This window comes from Cervus elaphus, chromosome 12 (genome assembly GCF_910594005.1).
Source record: "Cervus elaphus chromosome 12, mCerEla1.1, whole genome shotgun sequence".
Classification (NCBI taxonomy): Eukaryota; Metazoa; Chordata; class Mammalia; order Artiodactyla; family Cervidae; genus Cervus; species Cervus elaphus.
Genome location: NC_057826.1, coordinates 73,944,282 through 73,956,413, shown reverse-complemented (window position 1 = coordinate 73,956,413; position 12,132 = coordinate 73,944,282). Strand labels below are relative to the sequence as shown.

Sequence of the window (12,132 nt, the reverse complement as noted above, 5' to 3'; positions counted from 1 at the left end):
AAGCCAGGCAGTTTGGCCCGCACACATAACCAGCTCCAGCTACCTTAAGTTCGATCAGTGTACATCTTTTGTAAAACAGTTCGGAACGCCGGGAAATTTGCACAGAACAGAGCTTTTTTCAGCTATTAGCAAAGGTGGGGTAGAAAGAAGAAAAAGGAATTGGGCTCGTCCGGGATTTGAACCCGGGACCTCTCGCACCCAAAGCGAGAATCATACCCCTAGACCAACGAGCCACGGCAAAAGTGGCACGCAGAGACTGTCTCTGAATCTTACTTCTCCGTCAGCAACTGGCCGTGTGGTTACTCTGAACTTTTATTTTCTGTATAGACGTTTACCTTTGATTTTGATTAGCTGTTCTTTATGAAGTATCACGTCTGACTCTGACCTCACTTATTCTCCATCCGCGTCCTGGACCCCTCCAGACGCCAGATGGGGTGAGGAGAGGCAGCTTTTCAAGACGTCAGTCCCCGTGTCTGAGCTCCAATAAGTCCCTCCCTGAGGAGTCTCTTTGAGTTCCAGACAGGAGGGAACCTGCAGAGAACCGAGTTGCAGCCTGAGGGCCCGAGCTGGGGTCGATTGCAAGACTCTAGGGTCTTAAACACCAGGACAGATGCCCAGGATGTGTATCTGTCCGGCTGCTACTACTTCGCGAGAGTGTAAAATCCTAGGGGCAGGAATGACGGGCATCAAAATACGGGTAGCCAGTATTCTGATCTATTGTAGGTGAACCAGTCTGGGGCGTGTTCGTAAAGATCAGACCCCCGAAGTTTCCTTGAATGAGAATCAAATGTTCCATTTCCCCACCTTTAAGTTGTTTCCACAGTTTGAAATTCTCTTTCCCAGTCACATCCCAATTTACCTCAAAGCCTATTCCTCCTTCCTGCTCCAGTTCAGAAAAAAATTTTTTGGTTGTTGTTGTTGGAACTATTGAAATCTGTTAACAGTTGAATAAATTAAAAGTCTCTCCCCACTGAATGGACATGTGCGTGTAGAGTGAATGAAGGTCTCATGGGGTTGTCCCGCAAATTAGAGCTCTAAGGACCGCAGAATAGAATATATATTCAGTACCAACAAGTGGTGTTGGATCTTCAACTTTTGAACCTCAGGCGGCAACCTAAATTCAGTTATACCATCAAACTCAGAACTTCTTCAGATGGTTGGAAGAGTTAGTGCTCACTCCTCCTTTTCTGAAAACTGTACCGAACAGGACCGTTTTCAAGATAACAAAACCATCTTTGGAACGGGGTAAGGTCTGGAGGAAAGTAGCCCAGAACACTGAAAACGACGTGAGAAATTGGAGAGCAAGGGCTCACGAAGCGGTTGCAACCCCCAAAACACTCATCTCTTCCTTCGAGCCGGAATCGAACCAGCGACCTAAGGATGTCCACTCTCGAAAGTACTACAGTCCTCCGCTCTACCAGCTGAGCTATCGAAGGAAGCACGAGTAGTAACTACTTAGAATTTTGTATTAAGAACATTGATAAACAGAAGTTCCGGCACAATAGCCCACTAGTTGCCAGTGTGTGGGTACCAAGTAGCCGAGCAGCTTAGGAGAAAGTCCCTCATCCACGCTTCTACGGACAACCCCTCTAGAGCTGAATTCTCCTGCTTCAGAGAGGGGCTTTCAAGCGGGCCTAACCTGTGAGCTCTTCACTCGCATACCTAGAACCTGTGGATCTCGAGGCCGCCCCCAGCCGTGGCGATCTGCTGGCCTGTTGTCTTCACTTAGCGCGCTGCCCCGGGCCTCCTGGCCTGATGATGTGTGTCTAAAGTGGGAGCAGACACCCGGGCATTGGAAAACTAAGGGCTGAGGTGGTGTAACATACAATTCTGATCGCGCAGCTGCGAGTCAGGGAGAAGGGCGGGCCTCAGAGCTCCGGCCTGGGCCTCCCTTTTCCTCACTTCCCATGCTCGCCTCCATAATCCAGGAGCGTTTGCACAATCGAGCTGCTTCTCCCTTCCGCTTACGCGTCCACAAACTAGCGGAGGGAGAGGCTGTGACGTATAGTACATGGCTAAGCCCAATGTTACTATGAGAATTGACTATTGGAGAAACTATTTTAAGGTTTTCAAAGAGGTAGCCACCGATTCTTTGAGTCAATAATAAATTTAGTGACACGAGTCTAGATCCTAACTTTCCCGCTTTGATATTGAAGTGTTCGAAAACCCACTGAAACGTGGAACCTTGTCGGACAGCCTATATTCTCCCAAACGCCTAATCGGGACAGCGGACGCTGGGGAGAGGACTTGGTTCTGGCCTCCAGGTCTGCTCAGAGCGGGTGTGCGGGTTCGATCCCATCTTTTTTCCTCACCGCCCTTGTGTCCCGCCTCGGCACGGGCCGCCCCCACGGCTCTTGCTGTGGTCCCGCAAAGCCAGGGCGTCCTCGGAACCCGGCAGCACTTGCCGCAGTTTGTAACCGACTCTGCCACAATCAGGGTGGCAAAGCAGCCTTTGCTCCCTACGATTGGAACCTAAAAGTAAGTGTTCTGCTTGACTGTTTATTTGGTACATCTGGAAACCGGCGGGAAGTTATAGTTAGCGGAATTTCGGCTGGAGTTCAAATTATGCGAGAGAGGTGGGTAGCTGATGAAGTAGATTTTAAAAAGAGTGAAGGGATTGCCCAGTAGGCCCCAGCGAGATTTGAACTCGCGACCCCTGGTTTACAAGACCAGTGCTCTAACCCCTGAGCTATAGGGCCCTGCGGATGACCACTGTTCCTTGTTCTCTAAAACAGCTTTTATGCTGAACCTTTATTACGGTGCTTGTATATACTAGGCAAAAAAAACCTGGACGTCGTTTCAATCTGTTGTTTAGTCGCTCAGTCATGTCCGATTCTTTGCAACCCCATGGACTGCAGCAGGCCAGGCATTCCTGTCCTTCATCATCTCTCTGAGTTCACCCAAACTCATGTCCATTGAGTTGGTGATACCATCCAACCATCTCTCCCCTTCTCCTCCTGCCCTCAATCTTTCCCAGCATCAGGGTCTTTTCCAGTGAATCAGCTCTTTGGATCTGGTGGCCAAAGTAATGGCGCTTCAACTTCAGCATCAGTCCTTCCAATGAATATTCAGGGTTGATTTCCTTTAGAATTGACTGGTTTGATCTCCTTAGAGTCCAAGGGATTTTCAAGAGTGTTCTCCACCACAATTCAAAAGCATCAATTCTTCAGTGCTCAGCCTTCTTTATGGTCCAACTCTCACATCCTTGCATGAATACTGGAAATACTGGAAAAACGATAGGTTTGCCTATCTGTTCCTTTGCCAGCAAAGTGATGTCTCTGCTTTTTAATACACTGTCTAGGTTTGTCAGAACTTTTCTTCCAAGGATCAGAAGTCTTTTAATTTCATGGCTGCAGTCACCGTCCATGGTGATTTTGGAGCCCAAGAAAATAGTCTCTTACTGTTTCCATTGTCTCCCCACCTATTTGTCATGAAGTGATGGGACCAGATGCCATGATCTTAGTTTTCAGAATGTTGAGTTTTAAGCCAGCTTTTTCACTCTCCTTTTTCACCTTCATCAAGTGGCTCTTTACTTCCTCTTCACTTTCTGCTATTAAGGTGGTGTCATCTGCATATCTGAGGCTGTTGATATTTCTCCTGGAAATCTTGATTCCAGCTTGTGCTTCAGCCAGTCCAGCATTTCGTGTGATGCATAGAGTTAAATGAGCAGGGTGACAATATACATACTCTTGACATACTCTTTTCCCAATTTGGAACCAGTCCCTTGTTCCATGTATGGTTCTAACTATTGCTTCTTGACCTGCACGCAGGTTTCTCAGGAGGCAGGTAAGGTGGTCTGGTATTCCCGTCTCTTTTAAGAATTTTCCACAGTTTGTTGTGATCCACACAGTCAAAGGCTTTAGCGTAGTCAAAGAAGCAGAAATAGATATTTTTTCTGGAATTCTTTTGTTTTTTCTATGATCCAACGAATGTTGGCAATTTGATCTCTGGTTCCTCTGCCTTTTCTAAATCCAGCTGGTACATCTGGAAGTTCTCAGTTCACATACTGTTGAAGCCTAGCTTGAAGGATTTTGAGCATTACCTTACTAGCATGTAAAATGAGTGCAATTGTGCAGTAGTTTGAACATTCTTTGGTGTTGTCCTTCTTTGGTACTGGAATGTAAACTGACCTTTTCTTGTCCTGTGGCCACTGCTGACTTTTCCAAATTTGCTGGCATTGAATGCAGCACTTTAACAGCATCATATTCTAGGATCTGAAATAGCTCAGCTGAAATTCCATCCCCTCTGCTAGCTTTGTTTGTAGTGATGCTTCCTAAAGGCCCAGTTAACTTCCCACTCCGGGATGTCTGGCTCTAGGTGAGTGATCACACCATCGTGGTTATCTTGGTCATGAAGATCTTTTTTGTATAGTTCTTCTGTGTATTCTTGCCACTTCTTAATCTCTTCTTGCTTCTGTTAGGTCCATACCATTTCTGTCCTTTACTGTGCCCATTTTTGCATGAAATGTTTCCTTGGTATCTCTAATTTTCTTGATTTCTAGTCTTTCCCATTCTATTGTTTTCCTCTACTCCTTTGCATTGTTCACCTAGGAAGACTTTCTTATCTCTCCTTGCTATTCTTTGCAAATTTGCATTCAGATGATATATCTTTCCTTTTCTCCTTTGCCTTTCACTTCTCTTCTTTTCTTGGCTTTATGTAAGGCCTCCTCAGACAGCCATTTTGTCTTTTTGCTTTTCTTTTTCTTGGGGATAATTTTGATCACCACCTCCTGTACAATGTTACAAACCTCTGTCCATAGTTCTTCAGAAACTGTGTCTATAAAATCTAATCCCTTGAATCTATTTGTCACTTCCACTGTATAATCATAAGAGATTTGATTTAGGTCACTATTGGAACTCTGTAGTCTCTTGCTGGGAACAGTGCAATATGGGGTCAGTGACAGGAACTACCACTAGTTTCAGTTCAGTTCAGTTCAGTCACTCAGTCATGTCCGACTCTTTGCGACCCCATGAATCGCAGCACGCCAGGCCTCCCTGTCCATCACAAACTCCTGGAGTCTACTCAAACTCATGCCCATCGAGTCGGTGGTGCCATCCAGCCATCTCATCCTCTGTCGTCCCCTTCTCCCTCTGCCCCCAATCCCTCCCAGCATCAGGGTCTTTTCCAATGAGTCAACTCTTCGCATGAGGTGGCCAAAGTATTGAAGTTTCAGCTTCAGCATCAGTCCTTCCAATGAACACCCAGGACTTATCTCCTTTAGGATGGACTGGTTGGACCTCCTTGCAGTCCAAGGGACTCTCAAGAGTCTTCTCCAACACCACAGTTCAAAAGCATCAATTCTTCGGCGCTCAGCTTTCTTTATGGTCCAACTCTCACATCCATACATGACCACTGGAAAAACCATAGCCCTGACCGGACGGACCTTTGTTGGCAAAGTAATGTCTTTGCTTTTTAATATGCTATCTAGGTTGGTCATAACTTTCCTTCCAAGGAGTAAGCATCTTTTAATTTCATGGCTGCAGTCACCATCTGCAGTGATTTTGGAGCCCAAAAATATAAGAATGCAGAAATTTGCCCAATCCAACATAGTCTAATGTAGTGAAAGTTTTCCACCCTCCACCCTCTGCAGATTATGAAAATGAAGAAGGGAAATTCTACAGAGAGGTAATTGTCGACCACAGATCTCTCAGGCTAAATTTCAACATCCACATTTGGTTTTCTGTTTGACTTAGGACATGAACCAAGGGGCAACCGCCTGCCCCAAGTTCGTAAGATTAGCGATTTCTCCACAGCTCAAGTCTTAGTGCCAGAACAGGCATTCGTTAATTTGTTCATCCCTTTATTGGATAAACACTGAACTCCAATTCTGTGCTAGGCGGAATGAGACATCTAGATATGGTCTTTACTTTGAAGTCAGTGGCATAGTCTTGTGGTATAAAGGAATGTGAGTTTTCATGAAAGAGGACAATGAGAAGTAGCTGTGCTGGGTGTGAGGGAGTGGTAACAGTGCTAAGGTTCACAGACCTGCGGAGTGAGCCATCAGAGGCAGGCCTTCAGGAGGGGATGGAACTTGAACGGCACTTTGAAGGCAAGTTAAGACTTACACAAGTTTGGGGACAGAGGGATCCGTGGTAGAGAAAAAAATTATGAGCAAGGTTGGAGAGAAAGACCTTGGCATTTAAAGTGCCAAGGCAGAACATTGGCTGGGGCCGATGCCAGCCCTTGTGGAAGTGAGGTATTGTAAAACAAGTTAGCAGAAGACTTAGAAAATTCTGGAATGAAGTTATACCCCTTTAAAAATTGAACAGGGAAATTCACAAGGCATGAATATGAAGATTGGATTGAAAGGGAGAGAAACCAAAGTCAAGGGGACACCCAAGACTGGCCATGGTACAGACTCTCAAACATAAAATGTAGGAGAATAGTAGTTATGGGATTGGAAAGGAAGGAATGAATGAGAGCGACACAGGCAAGGGAGAGTCTGCTGAAGTGAAGAAGAAGAAATAAGAGACAATAAAGAGGAAAGAAGGAAGATTCTCAAATATCATACTTTGAAGAAGCAAAAAGATACTGAAAAAAGGAAATCTAAAGGAGAGATGGGTATCTGGAGAAGGCAGAGGGGTAAAGAAATGTTAGAATTTAGGTAGGCTGGATTTGAAGTGTAGATGGAAGATATAGGAATTTATGACAGCTTGTGTCTAGAGTTCTGTAGATTGATAAGTCAAGGTTAGATCAAATTACAGAGGTCATTCATTGAGTCAGAGCTTGTAAGAATTGTGTGCTCTTGAAGGAAGAGAGTACAAAGAGAAAACAACAGACACCTGAAAATAAGCTTTCTGAATAACCCCGTTGCAGGCCTTTGTCATATGAGTGTGTCCAACATTTTAAAAACATTTTCCTTACTTTTTTGTAATTTCAATATTATAAGTAAAATTGTCCTAGAAAACCTGCTTTCCCACCTGGCAGCTGAGGGTGAGGATGTGACCTACCTCCACCAATCAGATGCATCCAGAGAAGATTTCAGTTTAGAGGTGTAAGTAATCCTCTTAACTCCTCTAATCCAGGAGTTAATAATTCCACAGAGAAATCCCATATTTGTCCAATGATGAAGGTGTCAGGTTCTTGGCTTTGGGATTTCTTAAGTCTATAGATTATTGCCTTTCTTCCATTCTGGAAAATTCTCATCTATTATCTTTTTAAGGTTTTTTTTCCTCTACTTTTCTTTCTCCATTCATGAAACAAATTAAATATATATTAGACCTTCACACCCTGTCCTTCATCTGTTAACCTCTCTTTCATATTTACTCTCTTTTTGTCTCCATGTTGCTTTCTGGGTTACATGTTCTTACTCATAATCAACTACTGCTGTATTTAAGTGAAAAGTGAAAGTGAAGTCGCTGAGCGGTGTCCGACTCTTTGCGACCCAGCGGACTGTAGCCCACCAGGCTCCTCCGTCCATGGGGTTCTCCAGGCAAGAATACTGGAGTGGATTATTTTCAATTTTAGACGTTTTGCTTCTTTTTCAAAACTACTAAGCCAAATTCTATAATTTCATATTATTTGCAGATATCTGCCACTTTTAAAAAATCTCTTTAAACATAGCAATTATATTATTTTAATATCTATGATAATCTGTATTATGCTATCTGTTGCTTTAGTTGATTCTTACTCATGTCGAATTGTTTCCTGTGTAACTGTTCATCTTTGAATGTATACTGCTCAATATCTTTGCAAAATTATAAGCAGTGAATTTTTGAGGTCAAGATGAAAGTTTCTTCCTGGAACAAAAAAAATTACGTGGCTTTTGTTTCTCATATGTACCTGAACCATTATCAGCCCAAAAGGACTCTAAAAAAAGTTCATGGTTAGACATTCCTTGGGCCTCCAAGATGATGTAAAGCCAAACTGCAAATCAGAGAAAAAGCATACCTGTGGTCCTAGCTTCCCAGTAAAAGTTGAAAGCTCTTTTTATTTTCCCTTTCTAAGCTCAGCTGATTTTTGCTGAGCTCCACAACAATTAGTGTAAGTAAAACGTTAACTTCTTATTCATTCTTATCTTGTGACTATAGCTCTTTGGGGTCCCAACTTAATATTTGGAAGAGTATCTTAGTAGAATTTCCACTTTTGGTGGGTGCTGAACCTTGACGTCTGCCCTTCCTTTTTCTCCTACCCAAAGATGCTGCCAAAACTATAACCCAATTTTGCAGTTATTAGCAAATGTCTTAAGAGCTACGAAGATGAATGCTTTCCTTACCTCTCAGATTTCATCTTTTCCTTAGATTCTGGCCGATTAGTTTCCTGTTATCATATTAGTACTTTGATGCTTTTACAAAGATTTGGTAAAATCTTATCCAATCTTTTTATCATTTTTCCTCAAGAGGTTGGTCCAATTTAATTAGCCCACAATTACTAGAAAGGAGACTAGAGTGGTAGGAGCTATAACATCAGTCATATTCTACCACATGGACTGAGAAGGAGAGAATGCGTCACTCTACAAAAGGCCTAAGGGAGAGAGAGCGCAAAAAAGAGAGCAGTGATAGTGAAAAAGGAAGCCTGTGTACCTTCCAAGTCCCTCGTTATGACTCACTCCAGAGGCCTCACTGTATTCCCTCTTAGAATCTATGAGACTTCCCTGAATTTTTACAGCAATTTTCCTTTCTATTTTAGGAAAAATTATTTTCAACTTAAAATACTCCTAAATAACACTGAAGGCATTAATACATGTCTCTACAGTATAGCTTTTATCTTCTAATATTTGGATCAACATTTATCAAATGGCAGTTATATGTTGGCCACATATACAGATCTCTGTTCTAGTCAACTTGGTCCACTTATAATTCCCCAAATATAACTCACACCTTTTCCAGTTGTGATCATTTGTTTATTATTTCTTCAACTAGAATGATTTTCCATTTCTCCGTATCTGTCAAACACTACTTATCCTGGAAAGATTATCTCAATGTTCTAATTCACAATGCCTTTGCTTTTTTACCAAGTAGATATCATCTCATTTCGCCTCTAAAACCTATGAACCTTATTCATCTTTGCTATTCCTTCTTCTTCACTCTCTCTCTCAGGATTTTCAACAAGACACATGTAATGGAGGTGTTCCCTAGCACCCAGAAGTAAGCATCTAGACTGCCATTACCCATTCAACTACATTCAATCAGTTATGAAATTATCAGACTGAGTAATTCCGCCCTTCTTGAATTTCTTCATCTTATATGAAATATTGTTGAAAGAATGCACCCTTTTATTTTTTTAATCTTCCAGAATTACTTCTAAATTCTATTTTCCTATCTATGTGTGTGTCCACCTTTTGGAAATGCTACAAAAGATACAAAGAAAGAACTGAATGAGATAGAAAAGAAAAAGGGAAGGAGATTCTACTACACTTAGTTATAGACCGCTTTATCTTGTTTTTAGAATTCAGTGTGTTAGTATACCATCAGCAGTTTTAGTACACTGTTTTAGAACTGAAAGTTTTAGAACTTTCAGATGTGCAAGCTGGATTTAGAAAAGGCAAAGGAACCAGAAATCAAATTGCTAACATAAGCTGTATCACAGAAAAAGCAAGGTAATTCCAAAAAAAATGTACTTCTGCTTCATTGACTACTCTAAAGCCTTTGACTGTGTAGATCACAACAAAATGTGGAATATTCTTAATGAGATGGGAATACCAGGCCACCTGACCTGCCTTCTGAGAAGTCTGTATGCAGGTCAAGATGCAACTGTTAGAACTGGACATGGAACAACAGACTGGTTCCAAACTGGGAAAGGACTATGTCAAGGCTGTATATTGTCATCCTGTTTATTTAACTTATATGCAGAGTACATCAGGCGAAATGCTGGGCTGGATGAATCACAAGCTGGAATCAAGATTGCTGGGAGAAATATCAACAACTTCAGATATGCAGATGACACCACCCTAATGGCAGAAAGCAAAGAGGAAGTAAAGAGCCTCTTGATGAATGTGAAAAAGGAGAGTGAAAAAGCTGGCTTAAAACTCAACATTCAAAAAATGAAGGTCATAGCATCTGATCCTATTACTTCATGGCAGATAGATGGGGAAAATGTGGAAACAGTGTCAGATTTCATTTTCTTGGTCTCCAAAATCAATGTGGATGGTGACTGCAGCCATGAAATTAAAAGACATTTGCTCAGAAGAAAAGCTATGACAAACCTAGACAGTGTGTTAAAAAGCAGAGACATACTTTGCCAACAAAGGTCTGTGTAGTGAAATCTATGTTTTTTCCAGTAGTCATGTATGGGTGTGAGAGTTGGACCACTAAGAAGGCTGAATGCCGAAGAATTGATGCTTTCAAACTGGTGCTTGAGAAGACTCTTGAGGGTCCTTTGGACTGCAAGGAAATCAAACCAGTCAATCCTAAAGAAATCAACCGTGAATATTCATTGGAAGGGCTGGTGCTGAAGCTGAAGCTCCAATATTTTGACCACTCATTGGAAAAGACCCTGATGCTGGGAAAGATTGAAAGCAGGAGGAGAAGGGGGAAACAGAGGATAAGATGGTTGAATGGCAACATTGACTTACTGGATATGACTTTGAGCAAACTCAGGGAGATAGTGAAGGAGAGGGAAGCCTGGCGTGCTGCAGTTCATGCGGTCGCAAAGAGTCGGACAAGACTTAGCGACTGAACAACAACAAACAGTTTTATGCACTGTATTCTCAGCTCCTTGAGGGGAAGGTTGCATGGGTTTCCAAAATACCTAACAAAGTGACCAGCACACAGTGGTATTAACAAATACTTGAAATGGAGAGCAAACTACTACCCAGTTATGTTCAGAGAGTAAAAGATATTATTTCCCCCAGAAATCTGGTGCCCAATAGATTCTTTTAGTTTCCTCTTCCTGAAATTACTGGTAAAACAAGCACTGAAAATCTCTAAGGGACTTCCAGCTCTCATCTAATATAAATTCCAGGATACTAGTCTGAATTCAGCAGCCAGTTCTCGTTTTACATGGTCACTAAATGGTGTACCTAACACTAACAGAGATGAATGCTCCACCCACCCAACACACACAGAGTATCCTTACAGAAAAGAGGAGAAGTTACCTAAAAATAAACGCATGGTTACCTATTGAGACTGAGAATATATAAGATAATGTTTATAACAAAAGACTGGGTGAAATCTGTTTAATATGGCATATGCATTTAGCCCTGCTGGGGCAGATTTCCTTTGAAAAATGTCTGACCTCCTTTCTCAGGCTAATTCATAATTTCAGACCCTCAAGCAGACACACTTTCCAGTGAGAGAAGCCCCACCTAAGAAACTTATTTGCCTAACAGGGCAACCTTTGTTTCCTACACATTTGTTCAGCAGAAAGTATGTCTTCCTGAGGGTCTGGCATCACACATTAGGTCTGTGAAGGAAAGTCAGACATTTCTCAAAGGAAATTTGCCCTAGTAGGGTTGAATACATGCATTAGGAAAAGAAGGAACACTTTCAATCTCCTTTTATGGAGCCAGTATCATGCAGATACCAATAACAGACAAAGACACTACAAGAAAGGAAAATTATAGTCCACTACCAATGCAAAATGCTAGCAAATTGAATTTAGCAGTATATTAAAAGGATCATCACAATGACCAGGTCGGATTTATCTCTGGGATGCAGAGATGATTCAACATGTGCAAATCAATCAATGTGATAAACTATTTTAACAGAAAAAGAAGAAAGCCACATGACCACCTCTGTGCTATGCTTAGTCTCTCAGTCGTATCCGACTCTTGTGACCCCATACACTGTAGCCTGCCAGGTTCCTCTGTCCTTGGGATTCTCCAGGCAAGAATACTGGAGTGGGTTGCCATTTCCTCCTCCAGTCCAACTCTTTAGGCCACTGTAGACTGTAGCCCTCCAGGCTGCTCTGTTCATGGAATTTTCTAGGCAAAAATATTGGAGTGGGTTGCCATTACCTTCTCCATGACCATCTCTAGATGCAAAAAAAGCATTTGCCAAAATTCAACATCCCTTCATGATTAAAAAATTACTCTCACTAAAATAGGTATAGAAGGGACTTATCTTGACACAACAAAGGTCATATATGAAAATCCCACAGTTAACACCATAATTAATGGGGGAAACCTGAAATCTTTCCCTCAGAGATCTGATATGAGGCAAGGATGCCCACTCTCACCACTTCTATTCAACA

At 42.2% G+C, this 12,132-nt stretch overlaps 3 non-coding genes across 3 annotated transcripts; all 3 read right to left on the bottom strand.

Moving 5' to 3' along the window:
- Positions 1-161: 161 nt before the first annotated feature.
- Positions 162-233, bottom strand: TRNAP-UGG. Its single transcript has one exon. It is a non-coding gene; the product is annotated as a tRNA-Pro (tRNA).
- A 1,113-nt stretch (positions 234-1,346) lies between these two features.
- On the bottom strand, positions 1,347-1,436 carry TRNAY-GUA. The gene is given in 2 exon segments: positions 1,347-1,382; positions 1,400-1,436. It is a non-coding gene; the product is annotated as a tRNA-Tyr (tRNA).
- A 1,190-nt stretch (positions 1,437-2,626) lies between these two features.
- TRNAT-UGU lies at positions 2,627-2,699 on the bottom strand. The gene has a single exon. It is a non-coding gene; the product is annotated as a tRNA-Thr (tRNA).
- Between the last annotated feature and the right edge of the window lie 9,433 nt (positions 2,700-12,132).